This window comes from Arvicola amphibius, chromosome 5, assembly GCF_903992535.2.
Source record: "Arvicola amphibius chromosome 5, mArvAmp1.2, whole genome shotgun sequence".
Lineage (NCBI taxonomy): Eukaryota > Metazoa > Chordata > Mammalia > Rodentia > Cricetidae > Arvicola > Arvicola amphibius.
This window is the reverse complement of record NC_052051.1, coordinates 132,291,953-132,304,726: the sequence shown is the minus strand read 5'-3', so window position 1 is coordinate 132,304,726 and position 12,774 is coordinate 132,291,953.

The following is a 12,774-nucleotide window of genomic DNA, read 5'->3' as shown; positions in this document are numbered from 1 at the left end:
CAATGAGATGACCCTATAATCACAGCTCCAGAAAGGCTGAGACTAGGGATCTCTAGTCCCTAGCCAGCCTGAAGTCTTGAAACAGTCTATCCAAAGGAAAGTGGGGAAGAAAAGAGGGGGGAAAAAAACCCCAAATGACAATAGGACCAGACAAAGCTGGCTTGCCAAATTACCTCAGGCATTGAGTAAAGAAAGTCTAAAAATGAAGCGTTTGTTGGAGTTTAGATCTGACTCTGGACTCTCACCTCAGCTCTGGCTTCGGTATTACCTCTGAGCAGTCTTTCCTAGGTTCACGGACAACCAGTTACATCCTAGAAGGTCTTTGCTGTCGGGCTTCTGCATGCCAGTCATGCTTCAGAGAAGCCAGTCTCCTGATGTCAGTATGTGTTGGGGCTGGGCGTCTGTGGTCCATGCTGTACTGTAGCTCAGGTCAGTTCTGATTTGGAGATTCTTCCCTGCTGTCCAGAAGTATTCTTCAAGTCAGGTATAGTGTATTCTTCCAGTCAAGTATAGTATCACAGTGCTTGCTCTCGGTCTCCAAGTGTGTGGTCAAGTACCGTCATTTTTCCCCAGAGTCACCAAGCCAAGGGCTCTTCAGGAGACTTTTTACAATGGTTTCTTCCCTCTGCTCCCCCAGTGCCTCCCCATCCTCTGCAGAGCAGCTGCTATGTTTGCCCGGCCCCCCTCTCCATCCCCACCTTCCTAAGTCCACTCTTACTGTCTCTGTCACCCCAGTTATTCTCCAGAGCCTCTGTTAGTTAGAATTGCCGTGCTTATTTCAGAGTTTCCCCTTGATCTGTGGTCCTGGCCTCCTGCAGTTGTACCCCTCTCACTCCTGTCCCTAGGGACACACTCTGAGCTTCCCCATTTTCTCTCCATTTTTCTTACTTTGCTTTGCTACCGAACTATGGCTTTTTGCGGCCACAGCCTTCTATTTATAACTGTCTACCTAGCTACTCCAGTTGGAGATCCTACGTGTCTTTTTCCATCTCCTGTATCCTATAGACAATCTTTTTAAAGATGTCAAGCTCTACCCATCCTTCATTGCCCATCTTAGGACTGTGGTCTGGTCTCAGCTGCCCGATGGATCCCTCGTCCAGAAATAATCATCGGCCTTCTGACAGAAATACCGCATTATATGCTACCCCTGGCTTTCTTAATAGTTTTAGATCACACAAAGTTTGGGAAAGAAAAGGCAGGGATCCACATCAAACACCCAACACAACATCAGCTGCAAAAACACAATGTATAAGGGTGCACTTCAGCAACTATTAGACACCTGTTAGTGACTTCACGTCTGTTTAATCTATACAATGAATTACTATACACATCACTATACTCACCCTGCTTACCTCGCCGAGTTGCAGTAAACTAAAATATGTGCACATAGAAATACTTATTAGAATGTTAGAAACCTAAGATACTTTTATTTGATATTCCATCAGTGTTTACTTGAGCTAATAAAAACATTCTAATGGATGTATGTTTCCTGTTTCATGGAAATGAGGGGAAGAATGTTTGAAGCGGGTGTGACTTGCATATTAATACAAGTGAATCTTCCATTTAAGGAGAACAAACTTAAGTGATGAAGTAGCAAGTTGAAATTACAGATGATTTCTAGAACTCATAGATGGAGAGTGTTTTTCCCATGCATACAAAACAGGCCCATCACATTCATTTAAAGCACCACAGACAGGATCTAGAATAACGGTACAGTGGTTGAGAGCCCTGCCTGCTCTTCCAGAGGACCTGGGTCAATTCCAGCACCCACATGGCGGCTCATGCCTGTCTGTAACTCCAGCTCCAGAGCTTCTGACACCCTCTTTCCGGGGTCCCCATGCATCAGGCATATACTAGGGAGTACAGACATATGTGTGGGCAAACACTCACACATATAAAATAAAAACAAATATATTTTTTAAGAATAATCAGGCAGTGGTGGTGCATGCCTTTAATCCCAGCCTTGGGAGGCAAAGGCAGGTGGGTTTCTGGGAGTTGAGGACAGCCTGGTCTACAAGAGCTAGTTCCAGGACAGCTAGGGATGTTACGCAGTGAAACCCTGTCTCAATAAACAAACAACAAACAAATCAAATAAATAAACAAATATCATAGAACATTGAAAGTGGGTGAGAAAATAATCCAGTTGCTGTATCTATTAAGTCAGTAGCCAAGTGTGTTCCTACCACTTCTAGCCTTCAGCATGGGTGGCATAAGATTTCTGAAAATACTCAAAAAAATTAGTAATTTCGGTGAAGTTCATATTTTTGAGTATGTATAGCTTAGTAGTTAAGAGTAAAACTTGGAAACTAGATTGACTGAGCCTTGTTCTGTTGCTGTCACAAAGTACTCTTGCCAAAAACAACTTAGAGGAGCTGTATTAGTAAGGGTTCTCTGGAGGAACAGAACTGATAGAACAAATAAATATAATATTATATATATATTATATATAATAATATATATATATATAATATATACTATATATAATATATTATATATATATATATATAAAACTGATGGGCTGCGTCCCTTCTAAATCAGTCAACAAGTAAGGCAATGCCCAAAACAATGCCCCACATACATCCCTACAGGTCAGTCTGATGTAGGCAATGTCTCAACTTATGTACCCACTTCCTAATTAACTCCAGGTTTTGTCAAGTTGACAGTCAAGACTAACCAGCAAGAGTCTGGAGAGATGGCTTAATGATTAAGACCACTTTTGCTCTTGCAGAAGACCAGAGATCAGTCTCTGGGACCCATGTTAGAGAGATCACAGCTGCCTATCACCCCAGCTCCAGGCCTCTGTGGGCACCTCTGCTCACATGTACATGCTTACATACAAACACACAAGTACACACAATTAAAAATAATAAAAATAATCTTATAAGTTAACAAGCAGAACAAGTTTAGTATTTGGATCTTTCACTTACTACTGACACCACAACAAGTTATTTTAGCTCTGTATTCCTAGTTATGAGTATTAAGTTGAATTGATAAAAGCAGATCTTAGAACAGTGTGTGACGTGTACAACACCACCACATTATCTGTGTTAAATTGTTTCCTTTCTGTTCAGAGGAGGTGGGCTCTAAGGCTCATGTGGGTACAAAAGTCTCCTAGCTGTTCATAGTCTTTATGTAAGACAACATGCTGTCTTCATAGAACTTATGCACACCCTTCTAAGTTCTGGAAAACATCTACTGACTACTTACAATACCCAGTTCTGTGTGCTGTGAAAATAGCTAGTATGTTACATTATTTGTGAGATATCTGATCACACCGTAAAACTCCAAGACCATGTTAATAAAATTAACCTTGGGTCAGGTGGCAGAGCAAGTGACCAGGTGACAGGAATTAGCCATTGAGAGGTTAGAGGAGCCAGGAATAGAGATAGAGAGACACAAGAAGGAGTTGGGAGGGACTTATAGATTCATAGTCTTTTTGGTTTGGAAAAAGTGGAGAGACGCTTCTCTTGCTGGGTTTCTGGAAAAGGAAGGTTAAGGGTTGCTTCTCAGTTTCTCTGATCTAACAGGTATTCGCCCCAACATCTGACTCCCAAGTCTTTATTGGTAAATAGAACAATAGAGACTTAATTAAAACCTAGATTTGGTGGTCACAGCCTAGCTGGTGCCGTGGGACGGGAAAGCCTCTTGGGGCATGGTCTGAGTGGCAGAGTGCTGACTCTGGGGCTGTTGGGTGCAGAGTATAGTTAAAATATCAGAAACCAAGAGAAAAACAACAGAATACTGACAAGAAAAAAATTCTGTACATCTTTAGTACAGACCTAATTGTTCCTAAGGTGTGTTGGTCAGCAGCTGGTTAAATCCGGGAATGTGGAACCACAAGATGTAGACAGACAACTGTATAACTAGTGACACAGCCCAGGGTGTTGTTGTTGTTTTTCTCTTTATTCTTACTCTTTAATCGCTTGGGGGTCTAGCTCCCAAATAAATACACACACAGAGGCTTATTATTTCTTTTGAATGCCCAGCCTTAGCTTGGCTTATTTCTTGACGGATTTTCTTAAATTATTCCATCTACCTTTTGCATTTGGATTTTTACCTTTCTCTATTTCTGTACAACTTTTCTTTCCTTCCTAGTCCATGTCTGGCTCTGTGGCTGGTTGGCTGGCCCCTTCTTTTCTCACTTCTCTTTTTGCTTCTTCCTTGAACCTCCCTTCCCAGATTTCTCCTTCTATTTATTCTCTCTGCCTGCCAGCCCTGCCTATCCTTTCTTCTGTCTTGCTATTGGCCATTTATATCTTTATTAGACCAATCAGGTGTCTTAGACGGGCAAAGTAACACAGCTTCACAGAGTTAAACAAATACCACATAAAAGAATACAATACATCTTTGCATCATTAAAACAAATGTCCCATAGAAAAAACAAATGTAGCACTTCTTAAAATAATATTCTACACCACCAGGGTAAAGCATTTGGAATGCGAAGCTAAACAGGGTTCATAAAACTAGAAGGTAGGAAAGTGATCTTAAACTAAGCAATTGTCAAAGAGGATGCACCAGGTAGGACCAGAGAACAAATCAAGTCAACAGGAAAACCTCGCTGTAAACCATCAAGTTGTCTTTGATACATTTACAGAAAGGGAAATGAGCTTTGGCTGCCTGTAGTAGTGCAAGGAGCAGGGGTTCCACTATCACAGAAGATGATCTTACATTCATTTCTGCTCAACTTTAGGGAGCATTCTGGTATCTTTCCAGGGATGGCTTGGCTAAGGTTATTTTACTGAAGTCGATATTTGAAGCACGATTAATAAAAACTCAGAGAGAGAAATTGGGGTTCCACCTGAAGATCTGAAAAGCAAAACAGCAAGCCACTGGCTCTTACCTCAACCTCTGAAGTGGCGATCCTGCAAGCCACTGGCTCTTACCTCAACCTCTGAAATGGCGATCCTGCCTCCCAGAATCTCAGAATGAGACTATGTATTGAGGGCTGTTTCCTCCCATCTTATAATTCTCTCTAGGGCTGGATTAAAGACATGTACCACCATGATTAAAGGCATTCATTGCTCATTTTCTATGTCATCTAGTGTGGCTACTGGGATTAAAGGTGCCTGTCATTGTGGTTACTGGGATTAAAGGTGTGTGTTACCATTACCTGGTGTGTAAGGCTGACCAGTGGGACTGTTTTACTGTCATATCTTCAGGCAGTCTTTTCTTATTAAAGTACAATTGAAACCTCACTGTAAATATTAAAATAACTTTTTATTGTACGAAGACTCCAGTCTGTGAGAGAGGGAAGGGCATGAAGCATGACTGTGAAAATGATTGGTGGATCATTGACTCATTATAGAGAATCTTCAAGGTAAATAACAGAGACAGGAAAACAAGCATTTAGTAAAGTCCCTAGAAGACTTACCTGACTTCAGTGTGAAGGCATCCTTATATTGAGAAAGAGGAGACAGCATCTAAGAACCTCTCCTGTCACTGTTGGCAACTGAATTCTTTTTTAAAAATACTATATTTTTAAGTGTGTGTGTGTGTGTGTGTGTGTGTGTGTGTGCCATGGAGGCCAGAAGAGGGCATCTGGTCCTCTGGAACTGGAGTTACAGGGGTTGTGGACCAGCTGACACGGGAACCGAACTCAGGTCCTTTGCTATAGACATATGCATTCTTAACCACTAAATCATTTCCCTAGCCCAGAAATTGGATTCTTAATGTGAATGAGGCCATCATTCATCTCTGACATGGGTCGGATGACAATTTTTGCAGTGTTATTGTAACAGCTGCTTTTACTAGATAGTGGAAATGAAAATTGGAAATGTTCCAGCTGTTGGTCCTTTCAGCACCCTCTAAACTGCTTGACATGAAATTCAGAATGCCAAGTAGTTTCATACAGAAATAGAAGTTCTCAATATTATAAATTTATAAATATCAGTAATGTAATTAAAATGTAAAATCGTAAAAAAGCCATGTTATACTTTGTCATTATTATAACCTTTCGGTGAAAACAATCATTTCAGAATTTAATGTAGATTTATTCTGGACTTCGTCAAATGGTGGTCAATCTCTATCTTCATAATTTCACTTCCGTTTTTTTCTTTAACTTTTGTTGCTATTGACAGTTAACTAAGTACAAAACTTGACTGAATCACCTGGACTGATATTTTGTACGTTCACCACCAGACCCTTTTTATCTGATAGCCTGTCTAATAGACGGCTGACCTTTTCTATTTCTACTGACTACATTCATTCATGGAATAATTTCCTTATGAACAATAATAGCTTTCTAAATAGAGAAAATCAATTCATATTTGAATATTTCTGTTCATACTAAATGACAGGCTGCAAGGAAAAGAAAGGGCAATGGAACATGCAGAGGACATAATATCCAAACAGGCAGCCCTCTGAGGAAGGGCAGGACAATGGCCGTGTGGAACGGATGTGTGACCCAATCCGAAACTGCCCATGAGGTTTCTGCCACCTTTTTACGGGAAACCCTGATAGAGTGGAACCTGTGGGCACAGCATTTTCACACCATCGAGCCATTGTGTAGCTTACATTTAAACACTCCACTATTTTATTCTCCCAGAAGCATGGAATAGAGAATTCCAGCAAACAATACACACAAAAATGGAAGATCTGTGTGCATTTAAAGGACGGTATGGCCCCCAGCACTTCCCAGACTGGCCGTTTCTGGTGAGAAACTTAGCACTTCGAGCTTTTCAGTCATTCACCCTTTCTGTCCATGTCAAGATGAAGCGGTCTTTGTTCCTAACAACGCCCCATTTGACGCTCGCATCATCAAAGCCACTGGCAGTGGACAAAGCATGGGGGCACGTCACACTGTGCAAATGGCCCTCAGCCTGACTGCCGCGGCACAGTTACCATTGTGGCCGAGTGTCCAAAGCCCGGCCCGGGCCATCCCGTCAGCCCATCACCCTGCATGAGAGAATTCACTGAAAATGCAAACCTGGCCCATGACCTCCGCTCACGGAATTTTAACTAGAGATGGCGGCGGCCGTGAACCTGATTCTCAGCCCCGCACGAGCGCTGACTACAAATAAAAGACCAAAGAAGGAAATTGTCAGAGGGACTATATTAAAACCCTGCTCTTCCCCACAGTGGCAAACACACGGTCTACTTAGATACGACTTCCTTTGAGGTTAAAATCCCAGCAAGCTCCCATCTGTGTCCTTCCACGAGAATCTGTCAGTTTCAGTTCGCTGGACCAAGTTTGTGAGTTTCATTTTCCAAAAACAACTTGGCTGCTAACAGGAAGAGAAAGGGAGCTATGGCCATGCATACGATCTCCCCTTTTTATAAGACGGTGTGCGTGCTGTGAGCCACTCTGGGTCCATCTGCATAACACTATCTGGCCGTTTCTCACGTGGCACTGTAATTCTGGTGTCAATGTGGTACGCTCTACTTGCCTGTAAAAGCTTTGTGCATTCAATCTCTCCCCTCGCTTATACCTTCAAAGCGTTTGCAAATCCAATATGTAGACACCGTCAATAAAAATCAGCACAAAGGTGTTTGCAATGAAAACAATGTCCCTTTCTATTTATTCGCAGTGATTTTTTTTCATTCTAAGTAGCTACCATTGATTTTGGAACACATGCTGCTCAAAGAGTTTTCTGCGCACACATGAGTGTGTGCGTGCTAGCCCCTCATTATCTACTAGGATACATCTCGAGAGCCCCAGTGGGTGCGGGAAACACAGATAATATCACATATTATATATGTCACGTGCTTCTAACACAGAAATGCATAGGATAAAGCACAACTTAGGAATTCATGACCACATAGGTTAGCATAACAAAAATAGACCTGTTACGACAATGTACTCTGGTAGAAGTTGTGGGACTAGGAACCTTGCTAAGCATCCTTTCAGATCGTACTCACCTGCTTTGTAACGACGTGATAATACACCCTACACGGTAAGATGAGCAAAGTGAATGGTACAGGCCTCACGACACACTGTTCTGCCCCTGCACCAGAATGATTTCACAACAAACACTGGTCAAGATGGCTGCTGACCAGAGTGTGATCTGCCTGTTCAGCATGCGTATCATAGAGCTACTCAGAACAGAGCACCTGGAACTTTCCACTGAATAGTTCCTGAATGGAGCTTGGGTGTAGGCACCTGAAGCCAGAGGAAAGGCTCTCAAGCTAGAAGGTATAGCATTGCTTTCTTTTCCTTTACAACCACATTTTGTATAGTTTTTGACACCAGCCTATGACCTTCCTATTTGTGGAAATTCTAAGGGCAGCTTTATAGTCTATTCTTCTCAAATAAATAATCCTTATGTTCTTTCCTGGCATAGTAAATGCAAGTCCATGTACCAAGGACTTACAGTGTTGTTTCTGGGAGTCTCTCTGCTTTACATCCTTAAGGTCAGAGCTGACATTTGTGACAAGTAGGATAGCATGGGTTTGATAAAGATGATATCTTGATTAAAGAAGGAAAGAAAAAAATGGAACATGTTTCTTAAATCTTGTTTTTCATATCTGACCTCATTTATTGTGGCACATTCCACATTGACAATTGTGAGACTGTAGTAGCCTGGGGAAGAGCTCAGTTAACACAGTTATGTTGATTCAGATACGGAGGCACACATTTATAATCTCAGCACTTGGGAGACAGAGTTCATGAGTTCAAAACAAGCTGGGGCTGCGTACTAAGACCTTGTCTCAAAAAAAAAGAAAGAAAGAAAGAGAAAAAAAGTTTATTTTCCTATGATTTGCTTTCTAAGCATGTAATTCTCATGACCTATATTTCACCCAAGTCCCTTCATAGGACTATCTTTTTTCTGTTTTCTCTTATGTATCTATTCCTTTAACCAAAAACTGGGAAGCCAAATGGGTCTTTTGAGTTTATGGACACCTGGGAAATTTGGGAAAAGATCCTTCAATAGTTCATTCAGTAGTCTTTACCCCATTAATTTCCTGGCCATTTCTGGTTTTCTTTTTTATTTAAACCTATTTTATCTAATATTTAAATGCAAGAATCAAATCCACAGCAAGGAAATTAGTTCTCGGAGCCCTTTCTGATATGTTGGGCTTCCTCTCTAACTAGAGGAAGTCTACATCTCAATGCTGTCAATAACCAATATGCAACACTCTCGATTTTCTGCCTGAGCCCTCTTTCTATTTTATAATATCATTTTCCTTTCTGATAATTGATGCACATGAATACAGTTGATTTCGGAGGGAGGATACGCCTGGTGCCTTTTGTTACACGCATCACTAAACACTCAAATGGTTCTGGCCAGGCTGGAGTACAAGCCGTGCATGCATGAGGATCAAAGGTCAAGTCCCCAAAAGGTAAGTGAAGGCTGGATGCTTAGCATGAGCATCTGTAGTCCCGATGCTTTGATGGGGAGATGGAGAGGAGACAGGATGAATGTTGGAAGCTAGCAGGCCATGTAGCGTGGTGTTTGCAGGGAAAACCAGCAAAGACCCTCTTTCTCAAACAAGGCAGAAGCAAAGGACCTACACCTGAAGTTGTCTTCTGACTTCCACTATGGAACATATGGGCCTGCATATCCACCGCCCCACCCCACCCCACCCTACCTCACCCCACCCCCAGATCTACTCAAGCTTATGCCAGTCTCTGAGACTTTTAAATAAGAAAGCGAGACACTTTTTATTACTAAAATTGGACTCTACTGGCAACCTATATTCTTTTTTATTAAGGGTAAAAACATGCAGAGGTCAGTGCTAACTCTTCCTTATTCTATCAGTTTATTGTCATCAGCAAATGAACAGCAGTCTCACAACTGGTTCATGGGGACACTCTCCAAACCGTAACTCCCATTGCACATCTCCAGTCATAATGTCACGGGATTGCACAATGTGCTCCTTTACGCTCATGAGAGATGTTACTTCTCTTTTAGTGGTCCAAGGATCCATTTTTACCTGACCACGCAATTGCCTTCTTGAGAGATGAATTAAATTGCTTGTCCAGTTCATAGAAATGGCTATCTCTGAAGCTTGTTCTGCGGCTTTCATGCTCATCTCTTGGTTTGGTTCCCCAAGGGGGCTCCTTTAGTGGTTTCAGAAATGTGTGTTTACTTTTAGATTTCCCCTACCATATGCTAAGACATCTGAATGCCAACCCTTGATTTTAAAAAGAAGTAGATGTTGGAAACTTTCAAACTAACCCTTGATAAAACATTTTAGATGTCATAAAGGCAGAAATCTAAGAATCTTCTGATGCGAGTATTTCTTTTGTCTTTAATTTTTTGTTTATTTTTAATTTATTATTGCTTTGGGAGTGTGCATGCGCATGCATGAGTGGTGTGTGTGTGTGTGTGTGTGTGTGTGTGTGTGTGTGTGTGTGTGTAGGTAAGGTGACACCTTTGTCAAGTTGGTTCTCTCCTTCCATCTTTTTTGTGGGTTCCAGGCACCAAACACAGGTTGCCAGACCCATGTGACAGTCACATGACCCACTGGGCCTTCTCACAAGCCCAAGAATTTTTTTAAATAGCTCACTCCAGCTCTGAAATTGCTATTGCATATTGCAACCGGGCAGAATTCAAGCATCCTCCTGATATAAGAGGCTGAGGCTCAAATCAAGTTGTTTAGCTCTGTAGGTCTTCTCGGACTCTCTGCTGGTGAGAGAACACCCCGCAGGATGTATGCAGACAGACTCTGTTGGTCAGAGAGCAACCAGAAGATGTTGTTGGGATAGCTCTGGTTAGAAAGCAACCAGCAAATGTCGCTGGGATAGTTATAAAATCTGAAATCTGAGTGTATCCTTTAATTGGACAAATCCACGGCAGGTGCTTAGAGTATTCACGCCTGTTTTGAAGCCTCTCTTCCTCCCAGGTCTGCTGTGACTCAGAACTTTTCATTACGACTTGGCATAATGCTTGCTTTCAGAATGTAGCTTTGAACTAGCCAATTCCAAAGCTCTGCAGAGGAAAACAGCTGCTTACCATAGGCTTCCATCTTCTGCATCCCACCTTGGTTGCCTCACAGAAACCTAGAGATGAGAAAGGGGAAACAAACAGGAAGACATTTAGATCCGTGTGGACACGGTACTGCGTAGCGTGCCATTGTACACATTCCATTGAGAACCAGTTAAAAGGCCTCGCCCCTTCTCATTGATGTGCAAAATGATTGTGGAAAAAAAATTCTATCTTTCAAAAGTGATAAATGATCATGCTCCCTTTTAATTTAAGCCACGGAAATACGTTTTCCAGGCCAACTCAGAATAAATCACACGTGATGCCCGATCTGTGCAAAACACGCTTGGATAACAGCAGCAGAGGCAGCGAAGATTAAAAAGTAATGAAGCCACTGAATGGGGTATTGGAAATAATCACAAAGGATAAAAGCCTAACAAAGGGTGCCCAGCCCTTGTTGCTACTGAGTTTGTTTTACCAGCTTAGAGAACTGTTGGATGCTTTGGTCAGATATAAAATGAAATCGTGCATTGTTTCAAACAGGAAGTGATTTATTGCCCTGCAGCATCTTGACATGAAAAGATTCCACAATTACTCTATACATGCCTGGCTACGAAAAAACAGAGGAAAGCTTCCAGGTGGGCAGTGTGTATGAGCTTTAGACACCTTCAGACGAAACTCCGCAGTGGGACTAGGGCCGTGAAATACATGGAGTTATTTTAATGATTGAATTCATCTCAGGAAATTCGTTCTTAGGCTGCTTACACTGGATGTTAGCATTCTGAAACTTGTAATGAGTTCCAGGGCCAGCAGGTTCTGAGGACAGCTGAAGCGGGTTAACTGTTGTTTTTCTCTCTTTGCCGTCACACCCAAGGAGGAGAATTCAGTTCTCAGGAGAAGCACCATAGAAGCAAAACTATACTTGTTTTAACACACAGTGCTCCACCCAGCATCGTATTTATGAAAATGATTACACGAGATGACAAGAATGAAGCTTTCAAAATACACGTACTTAAAAAAAAAAACTCATACCAAGGAGTGTGTGGGAAGGAGCTAAAATGTTAATCACTGTAAACTTCCAGGAACACAGAGGTAGACTCCTTGAGTTCTGCTAGTTAACTCAGGAGCAGGCACCTTGTTCACATTTAAGAATAAATACAGTACTTATTAAACAAAGCAATTATATACATACAATTTTGGTAAGAATAAATGTGTATTTTGAGACATGCAACATCCTCTATTCTGCCACGTACAGAAAAAAAAAAATACCTGGTTCCCATGTCTGCTGCATAACTTAACCTGTCCCATCAAAGGCTCAGTAATGTAAGCCGCACAACCCAGGGCATTGACTCCCCACAAGAGGGAGACTGGCTAATCACAGGACTGCAGGATGGTTCCCCTCCCTCAAATTTGCTGTTGCATGATTAAAGCATATTTATAGCAAGCCTTACCCAAACCCACCTTTCAACAAAAGAAATTACAAGCAAGCTAAAAAGGAAGCGAACACCCAGATTGAATGGATGGAATCTGAGTCAGAGATATAATAAGAATTCATAGACGATGAATATCCTAAGGGTTTTAATGTAAAAATCAGATAACATCCATAAACAGTTGGGAAAATGAAGGAAGGGTCCAAAAGAAGTGATAGAGACCAGAACACCATCCAAAAGAAGTGATAGAGACCAGAACACCATCCAAAAGAAGTGATAGAGACCAGAACACCATCCAAAAGAAGTGATAGAGACAAGAACACCATCCAAAAGAAGTGATAGAGACCAGAACAGCATCCAAAAGAAGTGATAGAGACCAGAACAGCATCCAAAAGAAGTGATAGAGACCAGAACACCATCCAAAAGAAGTGATAGAGACCAGAACAGCATCCAAAAGAAGTGATAGAGACCAGAACACC